Consider the following 17,500-nt stretch of genomic DNA (forward strand, 5'->3'; position numbering starts at 1 on the left):
ACACAACCATGATATAACCACAACACAACCATGATGAAACCACAACACAACCATGATATAACTACTACACAACCATGATATAATCACAACACAACCATGATGTAACTACTACACAACATTATAATCTCACCACAGCTTCAACACTTATGAGCAGTGAACTGACTAACCCTACAGTAAAACATCCTCAAACTGCTCCCCCCTTTTCTCCCCCCCCCCCTTTTCTCCCTCCCTCCCTCCCTCCCTCCCTCCCTCCCTCCCTCCCTCCCTCCCTCTCTCAGTTTAAGAGGATGTTAAACAGGGAGCTGTCTCACCTATCAGAGATGAGTCGTTCGGGTAACCAGGTGTCTGAGTACATCTCCAGCACGTTCATGGGTGAGTACACCTACCTGGATATGCCTGTAGTTACCTGTACGTACCTGAAGTAACCTGTCTGCTCATACCTGTTTGTCTGTTCATACCTGTCTGTCTGGTCATACCTGTCTGTCTGTTAATACCTGTCTGTCTGTTCATACCTGTCTGTCTGTCTGTCTGTTCATACCTGTCTGTCTGTTCATACCTGTCTATTTGTTCATACCTGTCTGTCTGTTAATACCTGTCTGTCTGTTCATACCTGTCTGTCTGTTAATACCTGTCTATCTGGTCATACCTGTCTGTCTGTTCATACCTGTCTGTGTATTTACCTGTCTGTCTGTTCATACCTGTCTGTGTATTTACCTGTCTGTCTGGTCATACCTGTCTGTCTGTTAATACCTGTCTGTGTATTTACCTGTCTGTCTGGTCATACCTGTCTGTCTGTTATTACCTGTCTGTGTATTTACCTGTCTGTCTGTTCATACCTGTCTATATTCTACAACACTATACCTGTCTACCTGTACTTGGCCGCCCGTACATTTCTGTGTCCTGGGTATATCAGTCTGCCTGCGCTAGTTTGTGTGTATAACATGTGTGTCTCTATCCCCTAGACCAGCCCAACGAGGTGGAGCTGTCGTCCCCTAATCTAAAGGAGTAGTCTATGTGTGTCTCTATCCCCTAGACCAGCCCAACGAGGTGGAGCTGTCGTCCCCTAATCTAAAGGAGTAGTCTATGTGTGTCTCTATCCCCTAGACCAGCCCAACGAGGTGGAGCTGTCGTCCCCTAATCTAAAGGAGAAGTCTATGTGTGTCTCTATCCCCTAGACCAGCCCAACGAGGTGGAGCTGTCGTCCCCTAATCTAAAGGAGAAGTCTATGTGTGTCTCTATCCTCTAGACCAGCCCAACGAGATGGAGCTGTCGTCCCCTAATCTAAAGGAGTAGTCTATGTGTGTCTCTATCCCCTAGACCAGCCCAACGAGGTGGAGCTGTCGTCCCCTAATCTAAAGGAGAAGTCTATGTGTGTCTCTATCCTCTAGACCAGCCCAACGAGGTGGAGCTGTCGTCCCCTAATCTAAACGAGGAGTCTATGTGTGTCTCTATCCCCTAGACCAGCCCAACGAGGTGGAGCTGTCGTCCCCTAATCTAAACGAGGAGTCTATGTGTGTCTCTATCCTCTAGACCAGCCCAACGAGATGGAGCTGTCGTCCCCTAATCTAAACGAGGAGTCTATGTGTGTCTCTATCCTCTAGACCAGCCCAACGAGGTGGAGCTGTCGTCCCCTAATCTAAACGAGGAGTCTATGTGTGTCTCTATCCCCTAGACCAGCCCAACGAGGTGGAGCTGTCGTCCCCTAATCTAAAGGAGTAGTCTATGTGTGTCTCTATCCCCTAGACCAGCCCAACGAGGTGGAGCTGTCGTCCCCTAATCTAAAGGAGGAGTCTATGTGTGTCTCTATCCCCTAGACCAGCCCAACGAGGTGGAGCTGTCGTCCCCTAATCTAAAGGAGTAGTCTATGTGTGTCTCTATCCCCTAGACCAGCCCAATGAGGAGGAGTCTATGTGTGTCTCTATCCCCTAGACCAGCCCAATGAGGAGGAGTCTATGTGTGTCTCTATCCCCTAGACCAGCCCAACGAGGTGGAGTCTATGTGTGTCTCTATCCCCTAGACCAGCCCAATGAGGTGGAGTCTATGTGTGTCTCTATCCCCTAGACCAGCCCAACGAGGTGGAGCTGTCGTCCCCTAATCTAAAGGAGTCTATGTGTGTCTCTATCCCCTAGACCAGCCCAACGAGGTAGAGCTGGTGTCCCCTCGTCTAAAGGAGAAGTCTATATGTCTCTATCCCCTAGACCAGCCCAATGAGGAGGAGTCTATGTGTGTCTCTATCCCCTAGACCAGCCCAACGAGGTGGAGCTGTCGTCCCCTAATCTAAAGGAGTCTATGTGTGTCTCTATCCCCTAGACCAGCCCAACGAGGTGGAGCTGTCGTCCCCTAATCTAAAGGAGTCTATGTGTGTCTCTATCCCCTAGACCAGCCCAACGAGGTAGAGCTGGTGTCCCCTCGTCTAAAGGAGAAGTCTATATGTCTCTATCCCCTAGACCAGCCCAATGAGGAGGAGTCTATGTGTGTCTCTATCCCATAGACCAGCCCAACGAGGTGGAGCTGCCATCCCCTCGTCTAAAGGATGAGTCTATGTGTGTCTCTATCCACTAGACCAGCCCAATGAGGAGGAGTCTATGTGTGTCTCTATCCCCTAGATCAGCCCAATGAGGAGGAGTCTATGTGTGTCTCTATCCCCTAGACCAGCCCAATGAGGAGGAGTCTATGTGTGTCTCTATCCCTAGACCAGCCCAATGAGGAGGAGTCTATGTGTGTCTCTATCCCCTAGATCAGCCCAATGAGGAGGAGTCTATGTGTGTCTCTATCCCCTAGACCAGCCCAATGAGGAGGAGTCTATGTGTGTCTCTATCCCCTAGACCAGCCCAATGAGGAGGAGTCTATGTGTGTCTCTATCCCCTAGATCAGCCCAATGAGGAGGAGTCTATGTGTGTCTCTATCCCCTAGATCAGCCCAATGAGGAGGAGTCTATGTGTGTCTCTATCCCCTAGACCAGCCCAATGAGGAGGAGTCTATGTGTGTCTCTATCCCCTAGATCAGCCCAATGAGGAGGAGTCTATGTGTGTCTCTATCCCCTAGATCAGCCCAATGAGGAGGAGTCTATGTGTGTCTCTATCCCCTAGACCAGCCCAATGAGGAGGAGTCTATGTGTGTCTCTATCCCCTAGATCAGCCCAATGAGGAGGAGTCTATGTGTGTCTCTATCCCCTAGACCAGCCCAATGAGGAGGAGTCTATGTGTGTCTCTATCCCCTAGACCAGCCCAACGAGGTGGAGCTGCCGTCCCCTCGTCTAAAGGAGAAGTCTATGAGTCAGATTAGCGGAGTGAGGAATCTGTCCCACAGCTCCACTCTGTCCCCCTCTTCTGTCCCGCGCTTCGGAGTCAACACTGAACAGGAGGACCAGCTTGCCAGGGTAAAGTATGCAAGGCTCGCTCATATGCATACACACACACACACACACACACACACACACACACACACACACACACACACACACACACACACACACACACACACACACACACACACACACACACACACACACACACACACACACACACACACGCACCATAACACGTACGTACACACACATACAGTCGTGGCCAAAAGTTGAGAATGACACAAATATACATTTCCACAAAGTCTGCTGCCTCAGTGTCTTTAGATATTTTTGTCAGATGTTACTATGGAATACTGAAGTATAATTACAAGCATTTCATAAGTGTCAAAGGCTTTTATTGACAATTACATGAAGTTGATGCAAAGAGTCAATATTTGCAGTGTTGACCCTTATTTTTCAAGACCTCTGCAATCCGCCCTGGAATGCTGTCAATTAACTTCTGGGCCACATCCTGACTGATGGCAGCCCATTCTTGCATAATCAATGCTTGGATTTTGTCAGAATTTGTGGGGTTTTGTTTGTCCACCCGCCTCTTGATGATTGACCACAAGTTCTCAATAGGATTAAGGTCTGGGGAGTTTCCTGGCCATGGACCCAAAATATTGATGTTTTGTTACCCGAGCCACTTAGTTATCACTTTTGCCTTATATGGCAAGGTGCTCCATCATGCTGGAAAAGGCATTGTTCGTCACCGAACTGTTCCTGGATGGTTGGGAGAAGTTGCTCTCGGAGGATGTGTTGGTACCATTCTTTATTGATGGCTGTGTTCTTAGGCAAAATTGTTAGTGAGCCCACTCCCTTGGCTGAGAAGCAACCCCACACATGAATGGTCTCAGGATGCTTTACTGTTGGCATGACACAGGACTGATGGTAGCGCTCACCTTGTCTTCTCCGGACAAGCTTTTTCCCGAATCCCAAACAATCGGAAAGGGGATTCATCAGAGAAAATGACTTTACCCCAGTCCTCAGGAGTCCAATCCCTGTACCTTTGGCAGAATATCAGTGTCACGGTCGTCATAAGGAGGAGACCAAGGCGCAGCGTGATAAGCCTACATTCTATTTTATAAACGAATGCAGCTCAATATGACTAGTGTGAAACAGGCAACTAAACATAGAACAATAACCCACAAAACCAACATGGAAAATGGCAACCTAAATAGGATCCCCAATCAGAGACAACGACACCCTGACCACAACGATGAACAGTGGTCTCTGATTGGGAACCAATTCAGGCCACCATAGACCTACAAATATACCTAGACAATACCAAAACCCCAATAGAAGTACAAAAACCCTAGACAAGACAAAAACACCATAGACCTACAAATATACCTAGACAATACCAAAACCCCCATAGAAGTACAAAAACCCTAGACAAGAAAAACACCATAGACCTACAAATATACCTAGACAATACCAAAACACCATAGACCTACAAATATACCTAGACAATACCAAAACCCCCATAGACCTACAAATATACCTAGACAATACCAACACACCATAGACCTACAAATATACCTAGACAATACCAAAACCCCTAGACAAGACAAAAACACTATAGACCTACAAATATACCTAGACAATACCAAAACCCCCATAGAAGTACAAAAACCCTAGACAAGCCAAAAACACACATACCACCCTTGTCACACCCTGACCGAACCAAAATAATAAAGAAAACAAAGATAACTAAGGTCAGGGCGTGACAATCAGTCTGTCCCTGATGTTTTTCATGGAGAGAAGTGGCTGCTTTGCTGCCCTTCTTGACACCAGGCCATCCTCCAAAAGTCTTCGCCTCACTGTGCGTGCAGATGCACTCACACCTGCCTGCTGCCATTCCTGAGCAAGCTCTGTACTGTTGGTGCCTCGATCCCGCAGTTGAATCAACTTTAGGAGACGGTCCTGGCGCTTGCTGGACTTTCTTGGGCGCCCTGAAGCCTTCTTCACAACAATTGAACCGCTCTCCTTGAAGTTATTGATGTTCCGATAAATGGTTGATTTAGGTGCAATCTTACTGGCAGCAATATCCTTGCCTGTGAAGCCCTTTTTGTGCAAAGCAATGATGACGGCACGTGTTTCCTTGCAGGTAACCATGGTTGACAGAGGATGAACAATGATTCCAAGCACCACCCTACTTTTGAAGCTTCCAGTCTGTTATTCGAACTCAATCAGCATGACAGAGTGATCTCCAGCCTTGTCCTCGTCAACACTCACACCTGTGACGAGAGAATCAGAGACATGATGTCAGCTGGTCCTTTGGTGGCAGGGCTGAACTGCAGTGGAAATGTTTTTTTACGATTCAGTTCATTTGCATGGCAAAGAGGGACTTTGCAATTAGTTGCGATTCATCTGATCACTCTTCATAACATTCTGGAGTATATGCAAATTGCCATCATACAAACTGAGGCAGCAGACTTTGTGAAAATGTATATTTGTGTCATTCTCAAAACCTTTGGCCACAACTGTACATACACAAATACCTTCTCAGTCAATCAGTCAAGGTTATTAGACTCAGCTCATTACCTCACTCAAGGCTTCACACTCTCTCTTTGTGTGTGCCTGCTTGCGTATGTGTGTGTCTGCGTGTGTGTGTGTTTGCCTGCCCTGTGTGTGTGCCTGCCTGTGTGTGTGTCTGCCTGTGTGTGTGTGTGTGCCTGTGTGTGTGTGTGTGTGTGTGTGTATGTGTGTATGTGTGTGTGTGTGTGTGTGTGTGTGTGTGTAGGAGCTAGAGGACCTGGACAAGTGGAGTTTCAACATCTTCAGAGTGTCAGAGTTCTCCAACAGCAGGCCTCTCAGCTGCATCATGTACGCCATCTTCCAGGTACCTGGAGTTAGACACGCGGTGTGGGGTTTAGTTTTAGGGGTTAGGTTTAGTTTTAGGGGTTAGGTTTAGTTTTAGGGTTAGGGGTTAGGTTTAGTTTTAGGGGTTAGGTTTAGTTTTAGGGTTAGGGGTTAGGTTTAGTTTTAGGGTTAGGTTTAGTTTTAGGGTTTAGGTTTAGTGTTAGGGTTAGGTTTAGTTGTAGGGTTAGGTTTAGTTTTAGGGGTTAGGTTTAGTTTTAGGGTTAGGTTTAGTTTTAGGGGTTAGGTTTAGTTTTAGGGGTTAGGTTTAGTTTTAGGGGTTAGGTTTAGTTTTGGGGTTAGGTTTAGTTTTAGGGTTAGGTTTAGTTTTAGGGTTAGGTTTAGTTTTAGGGTTTAGGTTTAGTTTTAGGGGTTAGGTTTAGTTTTAGGGGTTAGGTTTAGTTTTAGGGTTAGGTTTAGTTGTATGGTTAGGTTTAGTTTTAGGGGTTAGGTTTAGTTTTAGGGGTTAGGTTTGGTTTTAGGGTTAGGTTTAGTTTTAGGGGTTAGGTTTAGTTTTAGGGTTAGGTTTAGTTTTAGGGGTTAGGTTTAGTTTTAGGAGTTAGGTTTGGTTTTAGGGTTAGGTTTAGTTTTAGGGGTTAGGTTTAGTTTTAGGGTTAGGTTTAGTTTTAGGGGTTAGGTCTAGTTTTAGGGGTTAGGTTTAGTTTTAGGGGTTAGGTTTAGTTTCAGGGTTTAGGGTCAGGTTTAGTTTTAGAGGTTAGTTTTTAAGGGTTAGGTTTAGTTTTAGGGTTAGGGTTAGGTTTAGTTTTAGGGTTTAGTTTTATGGTTTAGTGTTAGGGTTAGGTTTAGCTTTAGTGGTTAGTTTTAAGGGTTAGGTTTGGATTTAGGGTTAGGTTTGGTTTTAGGGTTAAGTTTAGTTTTAGGGTTTAGGTTTAGTTTTATGGTGCTTTCTGATGTGTGTGTGTGAAGGTGCTTTGTGATGTGTGTGTAGGTGCTTTGTGATGTGTGTGTAGGTGCTTTGTGATGTGTGTGTGTGTGTGTGTGTAGGTGCTTTGTGATGTGTGTGTGTGTAGGTGATGTGTGTGTTGGTGCTTTGTGATGTGTGTGTAGGGTGTCTAGTCTGGGTGTCCACTCTTCCTGTAGCTAGTCTGGGTGTCCACTCTACCTGCAGCTAGTCTGGGTGTCCACTCTACCTGCAGCTAGTCTGGGTGTCCACTCTAGCTTCCGGCAGCTAGTCTGGGTGTCCACTCTAGCTTCCGGCAGCTAGTCTGGGTGTCCACTCTAGCTTCCGGCAGCTAGTCTGGGTGTCCACTCTAGCTTCCGGCAGCTAGTCTGGGTGTCCACTCTAGCTTCCGGCAGCTAGTCTGGGTGTCCACTCTACCTGCAGCTAGTCTGGGTGTCCACTCTAGCTCCCTGCAGCTAGTCTGGGTGTCCACTCTACCTGCAGCTAGTCTGGGTGTCCACTCTAGCTCCCTGCAGCTAGTCTGGGTGTCCACTCTAGCTTCCGGCAGCTAGTCTGGGTGTCCACTCTACCTGCAGCTAGTCTGGGTGTCCACTCTAGCTCCCTGCAGCTAGTCTGGGTGTCCACTCTAGCTCCCTGCAGCTAGTCTGGGTGTCCCGTCTAGCTCCCTGCAGCTAGTCTGGGTGTCCACTCTACCTGCAGCTAGTCTGGGTGTCCCGTCTAGCTCCCTGCAGCTATTCTGGGTGTCCCGTCTAGCTCCCTGCAGCTAGTCTGGGTGTCCCGTCTAGCTCCCTGCAGCTAGTCTGGGTGTCCATTCTAGCTCCCTGCAGCTAGTCTGGGTGTCCCGTCTAGCTCCCTGCAGCTAGTCTAGGTGTCCACTCTACCTGCAGCTAGTCTGGGTGTCCACTCTACCTGCAGCTAGTCTAGGTGTCCACTCTACCTGCAGCTAGTCTGGGTGTCCACTCTACCTGCAGCTAATCTGGGTGTCAACTCTACCTGCAGCTAGTCTGGGTGTCCACTCTAGCTCCCTGCAGCTAGTCTGGGTGTCCACTCTAGCTCCCTGCAGCTAGTCTGGGTGTCCACTCTACCTGCAGCTAGTCTGGGTGTCCACTCTACCTGCAGCTAGTCTGGGTGTCCACTCTACCTGCAGCTAGTCTGGGTGTCTACTCTACCTGCAGCTAGTCTGGGTGTCCACTCTAGCACCCTGCAGATAGTCTGGGTGTCGAGGACAGGGGTTTTACTAGAGATAGTTTGAAGCTGACAATTGACTGATGTCACGGTGATAAAAACCAAACGACGACGTTCCAGTCTGTGATTTAGTGGTGCAGGTGAGACGTATGTCTCCGGTCTGATTGAGCCTGCGTTCCACAGACCAGATATGGGGCGTGTTTTAGCTGAGACAGAGAGGAGTAGAACAAAAGGACTCAATGGTCCTCTGACATCCTGGCATCCGGGATATTAGGCCGGGGGTCGGGGGTTAAGATAACGCCAGAGGCAGATAAAGACAGGATGAGCCCGAAGTGGCTTATGGTGCCCCCCAATCTATATGTTGACTAGGGTATATAAGGAACAGCATGGTGTCACGTTCTGACCTTAGTTCTTTTGTGATGTCTTTGTTTTAGTATGGTCAGGGCGTGAGTTGCGTGGGTTTGTCTATGTTCTTTTTTCTATGATTTGGTATTGCTGTGGACCTGGTATGGTTCTCAATCAGAGGCAGCTGTCTATCGTTGTCCCTGATTGAGAACCATACTTAGGCAGCCTTTTTATCACCCTTGAGTTGTGGGTTGTTGTTTTCTGTTTTGTGGATGTCACCGTACAGGACTGTTTCGTTTCGCTTGTTGTCTCTTTATTGTTTTGTTTCAGTGTTCGATCAATACGGACACTTACCACGCTGGTCCTCCTCTTCTCCACGCTGCGCATTGGTCCTCCTCTTCCCCACGCTGCGCATTGGTCCTCCTCTTCTCCACGCTGCGCATTGGTCCTCCTCTTCCCCACGCTGCGCATTGGTCCTCCTCTTCTCCACGCTGCGCATTGGTCCTCCTCTTCTCCACGCTGCGCATTGGTCCTCCTCTTCTTCACGCTGCGCATTGGTCCTCCTCTTCTTCACGCTGCGCATTGGTCCTCCTCTTCTTCACGCTGCGCATTGGTCCTCCTCTTCTCCACGCTGCGCATTGGTCCTCCTCTTCTCCACGCTGCGCATTGGTCCTCCTCTTCTTCACGCTGCGCATTGGTCCTCCTCTTCTTCACGCTGCGCATTGGTCCTCCTCTTCTCCACGCTGCGCATTGGTCCTCCTCTTCTCCACGCTGCGCATTGGTCCTCCTCTTCTCCACGCTGCGCATTGGTCCTCCTCTTTTCCACGCTGCGCATTGGTCCTCCTCTTCTTCCACCACCAACAACGGCCACATGGTCTGTAAAGGTTGGGCTCTCGGCACAACAGGCCAGACTGGTGGGCTCCACGAATTCATTATTGCGATAATTAGTCGATATTTAATAAAGGTGATTGGCTGAAGACCAAGTCTCTCTCAGTACTGAATTTCCAGGACATATGTGTTATTTTGATTCCCACAAGGCTAGTGAAACAGACGTGTGTGTGTGTGTGTGTGTGTGTGTGTGTGTGTGTAGGTATGTTGTGCGCTGAGTGTGTGTGTGTGTGTGTTCATGCAAGTGTGTGTGTGTGTGTGTGTGTGTGTGTGTGTGTGTGTGTGTGTGTGTGTGTGTGTGTGTGTGTGTGTGTGTGTGTGTGTAGGTATGTTGTGTGCTGAGTGTGTGTGTGTTCATTCAAGTGTGTGTGTGTGTGTGTGTGTGTGTGTGTGTGTGTGTGTGTGTGTGTGTGTTCATGCATGTGTGTGTGTCAGTATGTATTAACCCCTCATGTCCCCCTGTAGGAACGTGATCTCCTAAAGACGTTCCGCATCCCCGTCGACACCTTCGTGACCTACGTGATGACCCTGGAAGACCATTACCATGGCAACGTGGCCTACCACAACAGCCTGCACGCCGCCGACGTCTGCCAGTCCACACATGTCCTCCTCTCCACACCCGCACTAGACGTGAGCCACCTACAGTAATATATATAGTAATCTATACAGTGATATATACAGTAATATATACAGTAATCTATACAGTAATCTATACAGTGATATATACAGTAATATATACAGTAAACTATACAGTAATCTATACAGTGATATATACAGTAATATATACAGTAATCTATACAGTAATCTATACAGTGATATATACAGTAATATATACAGTAATCTAAACAGTAATATATACAGTGATATATACAGTAATATATACAGTAATATATACAGTAATATATACAGTGATATATACAGTAATCTAAACAGTAATATATACAGTAATATATACAGTAATATATACAGTAATCTAAACAGTAATATATACAGTGATATATACAGTGATATATACAGTAATATATACAGTGATATATACAGTAATATATACAGTAATCTAAACAGTAATATATAGAGTAATATATACAGTGATATATACAGTAATATATAGAGTAATATATACAGTGATATATACAGTGATATATACAGTAATATATACAGTAATATATACAGTGATATATACAATGATATATACAGTAATCTATAGAGTAATATATACAGTAATATATACAGTAATATATATAGTAATATATATTGTAATATATACAGTAATATATACAGTAACATATACAGTGATATATATAGTAATAGTGGCCCCTCATAATACCATCACTCCCAGTAGTGGTTAGCTAGTTGCCCCTCCATAATACCATCACTCCCAGTAGTGGTTAGCTAGTGGCCCCTCATAATACCATCACTCCGAGTAGTGGTTAGCTAGTAGCCCCTCATAATACCATCACTCCCAGTAGTGGTTAGCTAGTGGCCCCTCCATAATACCATAACTCCCATTAGTGGTTAGCTAGTGGCCCCTCATAATACCATCACTCCCATTCGGGGTTAGCTAGTGGCCCCTCATAATACCATAACTCCCATTAGTGGTTAGCTAGTGGCCCCTCATAATACCATCACTCCCATTAGTGGTTAGCTAGTGGCCCCTCATAATTACCATCACTCCCAGTAGTGGTTAGCTAGTGGCCCCTCATAATACCATAACTCCCATTAGTGGTTAGCTAGTGGCCCCTCATAATACCATCACTCCCATTAGTGGTTAGCTAGTGGCCCCTCCATAATACCATCACTCCCAGTAGTGGTTAGCTAGTGGCCCCTCATAATACCATCACTCCCAGTAGTGGTTAGCTAGTGGCCCCTTCATAATACCATCACTCCCATTAGTGGTTAGCTAGTGGCCCCTCATAATACCATCACTCCCAGTAGTGGTTAGCTAGTAGCCCCTCCATAATACCATCACTCCCATTAGTGGTTAGCTAGTGGTCCCTCCATAATACCATCACTCCCAGTAGTGGTTAGCTAGTGGCCCCTCATAATACCATCACTCCCAGTAGTGGTTAGCTAGTGGCCCCTCATAATACCATCACTCCCAGTAGTGGTTAGCTAGTGGCCCCTCCATAATACCATCACTCCCAGTAGTGGTTAGCTAGTGGCCCCTCCATAATACCATCACTCCCAGTAGTGGTTAGCTAGTGGCCCCTTCATAATACCATCACTCCCAGTAGTGGTTAGCTAGTGGCCCCTCCATAATACCATCACTCCCATTAGTGGTTAGCTAGTGGCCCCTCCATAATACCATCACTCCCATTAGTGGTTAGCTAGTGGCCCCTCCATAATACCATCACTCCCATTACTAGTTAGCTAGTGGCCCCTCCATAATACCATCACTCCCATTAGTGGTTAGCTAGTAGCCCCTCCATAATACCATCTCTCCCATTAGTGGTTAGCTAGTGGCCCCTCCATAATACCATCACTCCCATTAGTGGTTAGCTAGTGGCCCCTCATAATACCATAACTCCCATTAGTGGTTAGCTAGTGGCCCCTCATAATACCATCACTCCCAGTAGTGGTTAGCTAGTGGCCCCTCCATAATACCATCACTCCCATTAGTGGTTAGCTAGTGGCCCCTCCATAATACCATCACTCCCAGTAGTGGTTAGCTAGTGGCCCCTCCATAATACCATCACTCCCATTAGTGGTTAGCTAGTGGCCCCTCCACCACTAGCTGAAGTTTGTAGAGGCTTTTTAAAGAGAATCAAACCATACATCAGTGTCTCCTGACCTTTAAACTGCTTTCAGGAATTATAGCTAGGCTACCTGCCACCATCTAACATCAAGTTGTAAAATCCTGAACTCCCCCTCTCTCTCTCTCTCTCTGTATCTCTCTGTATCTCTGTCGCTCTCTCTCTGTCGCTCTCTCTCGGTCTCTGTATCCCCCCTCTCTCTCTCTCTCTCTCTCTCTCTCTCTCTCTCTCTCTCTCTCTCTCTCCCATCCCCTCTCTCTCTGTCTCTCTCTCTCTCCCTCTCCCCTCCCCTCTCCTTCCCTCTCTCCTTCCCTCTCTCCCTCCCCCTCTCTCTCCCTCTCCCTCCCTCTCTCCCCCTCTCTCTTCCTTTCTCCCTCCCCCTCTCTCTCCCTCCCCCTCTCTCCCTCCCTCTCTCCCTCCCCCTCTCTCTCCCCCTCTGTCTCTCCATCAGGCTGTGTTTACAGACCTGGAGATCCTAGCAGCTCTGTTTGCTGCAGCCATCCATGATGTGGACCACCCTGGAGTGTCTAACCAGTTCCTCATCAACACCAGTCAGTCTACACACACACACCTCTCTCGGTCTCTTGTCTCCTCCATTCCCCATGTTTCTAACCATCTAACCGCTCACACTCTCACTCTCTATCTACTCCGTCTCTCTCTCTATCACTCTCTCCTCCCTCTCTCTCTCTACCACTCTCTCCATCTCTCTACTCCGTCTCTCTCTCTATCACTCTCTCCTCCCTCTCTCTCTCTACCACTCTCTCCTCCCTCTCTCTCTATCACTCTCTCCTCCCTCTCTCTCTCTACCACTCTCTCCTCCCTCTCTCTCTATCTCTCTACTCCGTCTCTATCACTCTCTCTAACTCTCTCTATCACTCTCTCTATCACTCTCTCCTCCCTCTCTCTCTATCCCCCTCTCCTCCCTCCCTCTCTACTCTCTCCTCCCTCCCTCCCTCTCTACTCTCTCCTCCCTCCCTCTCTACTCTCTCCTCCCTCCCTCTCTATCTCTCTCTACTCCGTCTCTCTCTCCCTCTCTCTACTCTATCCCTCTCTCTCTCCATCTCTCTCTATCCCTCTCTACTCTCTCCCTCTCTCCTCTCTCCCTCTACTCCCTCTCTCTCTCCCTCTCTCTCCCCTCTCTCTCTCTATCCCTCTCTCTCCATCACTCTCTCCTCCCTCTCTCTCTCCTCCCTTTCTACTCTCTCCTCCCTCTCTCTCTATCCCTCTCTCTATATCCCTCTCTCCTCCCTCTCTCTCTATCCCTCTCTACTCTCTCCTCCCTCTCTCCTCCCCCTCTCTCTCTATCCCTCTCTCCTCCCTCTCTCTCCTCCCTCTCTCTCTCTCTCTCTCTCCCTCTCTCTCCTCCCTCTCTCTCTCTCCTCCCCCTCTCTCTCTATCCCTCTCTCCTCCCTCTCTCTCCTCCCTCTCTCTCTCTCTCTCTCTCTCTCTCTCTCTCTCCTCCCTCTCTCCTCCCCCTCTCTCTCTATCCCTCTGTACTCTCTCCCTCTCTCTCAGACTCTGAGCTGGCTCTCATGTACAATGATGAGTCAGTGTTAGAGAACCATCACTTGGCTGTTGGCTTCAAGCTGCTCCACCTGGACAACTGTGACATCTTCCAGAACCTGACCAAGAGACAGCGACAGAGCCTCCGCAAGCTGGTCATCGATATGGTGAGAGACCTGTCATCACAGGCAGCATCCATCATCATCCAATCACAGCAGGGTTTGGAGACAAGAGTGGGAGGGGCAGGAGTGGGAGGGGTCAAAGGTAAACGTTTCAGTGATTTTTGCAACTAAACAGTTTTTTATTTATTTATATTTTTATTTCACCTTTATTTAACCAGGTGGCCAGTTGAGAACAAGTTCTCATTTACAATTGCGACCTGGCCAAGATAAAGCAAAGCAGTTCGACACAAACAACAACACAGAGTTACACATGGAGTAAACAAAGTTTCTTTATATTTACACCTTCGTCTCATCTCTCTCTCCTCTCCCTTCCTCCTCTCACTGCCTCCTCTCCCTTCCTCCTCTCACTGCCTCCTCTCACTGTCTGTCTGTCTGTCTGTCTGTCTGTCTGTCTGTCTGTCTGTCTGTCTGTCTGTCTGTCTGTCTGTCTGTCTGCCTGCCTTTCTGCCTCCCTGTCTGCCTGCCTCCCTCCCTCCCTCCCTCCCTCCCTCTAGGTGTTAGCTACAGACATGTCTAAACACATGACTCTACTAGCTGATCTGAAGACCATGGTGGAGACTAAGAAGGTGACCAGTTCAGGAGTGCTGCTGTTGGACCACTATACAGAACGCATACAGGTACTACTATACATGACTATACAGGTACTACTACTATACATGACTATACAGGTACTACTACTATACATGACTATACAGGTACTACTACTATACATGACTATACAGGTACTACTACTATACATGACTATACAGGTACTACTACTATACAGAACGCATACAGGTACTACTATACATGACTATACAGGTACTACTACTATACATGACTATACAGGTACTACTACTATACAGGTACTACTACTATACAGGTACTACTACTATACATGACTATACAGGTACTGTACTAATACCTACAGAAAATACATGACTATACAGATACTAAGTACATGACTCTACAGGTACTACTACTATACTAATACCTACAGAAAATACATGACTGTACAGGGGAAAACTTCTGACTGCATTACAGTGGGGCAAAAAAAGTATTTAGTCAGCCACCAATTGTGCAAGTTCTCCCACTTAAAAAGATGAGAGAGGCCTGTAATGTTCATCATAGGTACACTTCAACTATGACAGACAAAATGAGAAGAAAAAAAATCCAGAAAATCACATTGTAGGATTTGTAATTAATTTATTTGCAAATTATGGTGGAAAATAAGTATTTGGTCAATAACAAAAGTTTATCTCAATACTTTGTTATACACCCTTTGTTGGCAATGACAGAGGTCAAACGTTTTCTGTAAGTCTTCACAAGGTTTTCACACACTGTTGCTGGTATTTTGGCCCATTCCTCCATGCAGATCTCCTCTAGAGCAGTGATGTTTTGGGGCTGTTGCTGGGCAACACGGACTTTCAACACCCTCCAAAGATTTTCTATGGGGTTGAGATCTGGAGACTGGCTAGGCCACTCCAGGACCTTGAAAAGCTTCTTACGAAGCCACTCCTTCGTTGCATGGGCGGTGTGTTTGGGATCATTGTCATGCTGAAAGACCTAGCCACGTTTCATCTTCAATGCCCTTGCTGATGGAAAGAGGTTTTCACTCAAAATATCACGATACATGGCCCCATTCATTCTTTCCTTTACACGGATCAGTCGTCCTGGTCCCTTTGCAGAAAAACAGCCCCAAAGCATGATGTTTCCACCCCCATGCTTCACAGTAGGTACGGTGTTCTTTGGATGCAACTCAGCATTCTTTGTCCTCCAAACACAACGAGTTGAGTTTTTACCAAAAAGTTATATTTTGGTTTGATCTGACCATATGACATTCTCCCAATCTTCTTCTGGATCATCCAAATGCTCTCTAGCAAACTTCAGACGGGTCTGGACATGTACTGGCTTAAGCAGGGGGACACGTCTGGCACTGCAGGATTTGAGTCCCTGGCGGCGTAGTGTGTTACTGATGGTAGGCTTTATTGCTTTGGTCCCAGCTCTCTGCAGCTCATTCACTAGGTCCCCCCGTGTGGTTCTGGGATTTTTGCTCACCGTTCTTGTGATAATTTGTGCGGAGCCCCAGATCGAGGGAGATTATCAGTGGTCTTGTATGTCTTCCATTTCCTAATAATTGCTCCCACAGTTGATTTCTTCAAACCAAGCTGCTTACCTATTGCAGATTTAGTCTTCCCAGCCTGGTGCAGGTCTACCATTTTGTTTCTGGTGTCCTTTGACAGCTCTTTGGTCTTGGCCATAGTGGAGTTTGGAGTGTGACTGTTTGAGGTTGTGGACAGGTGTCTTTTATACTGATAACAAGTTCAAACAGGTGCCATTAATACAGGTAACGAGTGGAGGACAGTGGAGCCTCTTAAAGAAGAAGTTACAGGTCTGTGAGAGCCAGAAATCTTGCTTGTTTGTAGGTGACCAAATACTTATTTTCCACCATAATTTGCAAATAAATTAATTACAAATCCTACAATGTGATTTTCTGGATTTTTTTTCTCATTTTGTCTGTCATAGTTGAAGTGTACCTATGATGAAAATTACAGGCCTCTCTCATATTTTTAAGTGGGAGAACTTGCACAAAAAAAACAGGACAGTACAGCATGGCTGCTGTGTTGAATCAGTTCAGACCTAGGACAGGGGGGGTGGGTCCGAGGAACATGTTTAACACTGGGGGGGTGTCTCCTCTCTGTAGGTCCTGAGGAACATGTTTAACACTGGGGGGGGGTCTCCTCTCTGTAGGTCCTGAGGAACATGTTTAACACTGGGGGGGGGGGTGTCTCCTCCTCTCTGTAGGTCCTGAGGAACATGTTTAACACTGGGGGGTCTCCTCTCTGTAGGGGAACATGGGTGTCTCCTCTCTGTAGGTCCTGAGGAACATGTTTAACACTGGGGGGGGTCTCCTCTCTGTAGATCCTGAGGAACATGTTTAACACTGGGGGGGGGGGGTGTCTCCTCTCTGTAGGTCCTGAGGAACATGTTTAACACTGGGGGGGGGTCTCCTCTCTGTAGGTCCTGAGGAACATGTTTAACACTGGGGGGGGGTGTCTCCTCTCTGTAGGTCCTGAGGAACATGTTTAACACTGGGGGGTGTCTCCTCCTCTCCTGTAGGTCCTGAGGAACATGTTTAACACTGGGGGGGTGTCTCCTCCTCTCTGTAGGTCCTGAGGAACATGTTTAACACTGGGGGGGGGGTGTCTCCTCTCTGTAGGTCCTGAGGAACATGTTTAACACTGGGGGGGGGGTGTCTCCTCCTCTCTGTAGGTCCTGAGGAACATGTTTAACACTGGGGGTGTCTCCTCTCTGGGGAGGAACATGTTTAACACCTTCCTCTCTGTAGATCCTGAGGAACATGTTTAACACTGGGGGGGGGGTCTCCTCTCTGTAGATCCTGAGGAACATGTTTAACACTGGGGGGGTGTCTCCTCCTCTCTGTAGGTCCTGAGGAACATGTTTAACACTGGGGGGGGTGTCTCCTCCTCTCTGTAGGTCATGAGGAACATGTTTAACACTGGGGGGTGTCTCC

At 47.3% G+C, this 17,500-nt stretch overlaps 1 pseudogene; it reads left to right on the forward strand.

Moving 5' to 3' along the window:
• LOC135568680 (3',5'-cyclic-AMP phosphodiesterase 4C-like) overlaps positions 1-17,500 on the forward strand; it is a 27,359-nt pseudogene that overhangs the window by 6,873 nt on the left and 2,986 nt on the right.

Source organism: Oncorhynchus nerka, unplaced genomic scaffold, assembly GCF_034236695.1.
Source record: "Oncorhynchus nerka isolate Pitt River unplaced genomic scaffold, Oner_Uvic_2.0 unplaced_scaffold_1439, whole genome shotgun sequence".
Lineage (NCBI taxonomy): Eukaryota > Metazoa > Chordata > Actinopteri > Salmoniformes > Salmonidae > Oncorhynchus > Oncorhynchus nerka.